The sequence below is a fragment of the Macadamia integrifolia genome, unplaced genomic scaffold (assembly GCF_013358625.1).
Source record: "Macadamia integrifolia cultivar HAES 741 unplaced genomic scaffold, SCU_Mint_v3 scaffold991, whole genome shotgun sequence".
In the NCBI taxonomy this organism is placed as follows: Eukaryota; Viridiplantae; Streptophyta; class Magnoliopsida; order Proteales; family Proteaceae; genus Macadamia; species Macadamia integrifolia.
Window position 1 is genome coordinate 188,709 of NW_024870612.1, and position 2,035 is coordinate 190,743.

Genomic DNA, 2,035 nt, shown 5'->3' on the forward strand with positions numbered 1-2,035 from the left:
CTAGTGTATGTGTTGGCTTTGCCCCTCCTAGCCATAGAACCATCAATTTATTATTTTTATTTTAATTGTCTCCCTTTTCCTAAAGCCAAGTAGAGTAACCCTTGTAAGAGTGACTCTCTGGTCAAGTAGGGAAGCTCATATTATGATGCATCCCTCGGGCTAAGTAGAGAAACCTACTTGTGAGTCTCTCTCTAGCTTTCTCCCATTTCTTTTACTTTATTTTTATTTCAGTATTTTTTTCCTTTTTTTTTTTTTAAATTACGTGGGTTGTTTATTTTCAGTTATTTATTTATTTAATTTTAATTGTGTGGCTTGGTCTTTAAATTCTTAGATAACGAATGGTTAAGACATTATTTTAAATACATATGTTTAGGACGATAATTAGAATTAGATCACAACCATTAATTGGTTCACTTTCACATTATTAAAAGAAATAAAAAAATAAAGTGGCTACTCTCCTTGTGTTCGACCCGTAGCTACACTGATCCATATACTTGCGGTTACATTTAAAATCTCAAACAAGTTTTTGGCGCCGTTGCCGGGGAGACAGTTTCATGTTATTTTTCGCTTTCTTTTGGTAAATCAGAGCGCTTTGTTTTGTTTTTCCTTTTATTTTATTGAATTCCTGAGAAGAACAACTTGCAATAATAGTTGTATCGGTGGAGGTCGCCATACTTCACAGTATGATAAAGACAGGTTTCGCCCTGTAGCAGTACCTCAGGAATTGACCTGAGCAACCCCAGATCCCTACCAGTAAGCTCCCAAAAAGCCAAAAAAAAATCAAAAAAATCAAAAAATCATAAAAAAAAAGTTTTACTATCCATTCTTTTGTACTTATCTTACTCTAGTTGTAGGTAGTTTTCTATTGCATGAGTGTTAGGTGGGTACGTAATACGAAGAATCAGTTAGAAAGAAGAGATCCAACAAGTAGTGACCCTATACATTTGCTCTCTTTAAAACCCTTCAATATGGGAAACCAACAGCAAAACCCTTCACCTAAATCTCTGAAAGATAGGTTCTACCCTGCTAGAACAGCCCAACCTTCCTGCATAGTTCTACCACAAGCCCAGGGCAATAATTTTGAACTCAAATCTCAATACATCACTATGTTTCCCCACTTCCATGGGTTGATCTCTGAGGATGCATACCTATTTCTAAGGGAATTTGAAGAGGTATGTGTTTTAATTAAGATCCAATAGCTTTCTGATGATGTTGTTAAGCTTAGGTTTATCACTTTTGCATTGAAAGACCAAGCTAAGAAGTGGTTGTATGGGTTACCCACAAATTCCATAACCTCATGGGAACAGTTCACAGTTGTCTTCCTTAAGAAGTTTTTTCCCAACTCACAAGACCAATAAGCTTAGAAGTGATATCCTTCAGTTTAGGCAAAAGCCTAGTGAGTCATTTTCCAAACTTATGGAGAGATTCAAGGATCTACTCCAAGAATACCCTCACCATGGCCTAGACCTATGGCATTTATATCAAATAATTTATGAGGGTATTGATTACCCAACTAAACAAATGATAGAGTCTATGTGCCCTGAGGGATTCACATCCTTTACAGATGAAGGAAGGGCATGGGAATTCTTACTTGACTTAGCTGACAAAACCCGTGAGTGGGAATCAACCCAAGAGAGTGAAAGAACCATAGGAGAAAAAGGATATTTTGTGGATGGGATAGTAGCCAAGGAAGCCCATTTGGATAGCCTAATCAAGAGAATTGAGGCTATTGTTCCTAGAGAGCCATCATCAGTCAATTTGGTTAAGATTTGTGCTTGGTGCCACTCCCCTGGACATCTCCTAGAAGAATGCCCCAACACCTCTGGGGCCACTTCTAATGATAGTGTTAATGCATTATACTAGAATAATTCATATAGTAATACCTACAATCCAGGATGGAGAAATCACCCAAATTTCTCTTGGAATCAGGACAACCAAGCAGGGCCTTCCAATTTCCATAATCAAGGTCAACCTGGACTCCAAAGGCCTCCCTTTGCACAATAATCTTTTTTCTAAAATACTTTTACTAGGTCAA

General features: G+C 37.4%; 1 non-coding gene across 1 annotated transcript; it reads right to left on the minus strand.

Moving 5' to 3' along the window:
- Nucleotides 1-1,356: 1,356 nt before the first annotated feature.
- Nucleotides 1,357-1,463, minus strand: LOC122070749. Its single transcript, XR_006137954.1, has one exon. It is a non-coding gene; the product is annotated as a small nucleolar RNA R71 (small nucleolar RNA).
- Nucleotides 1,464-2,035: the final 572 nt, after the last annotated feature.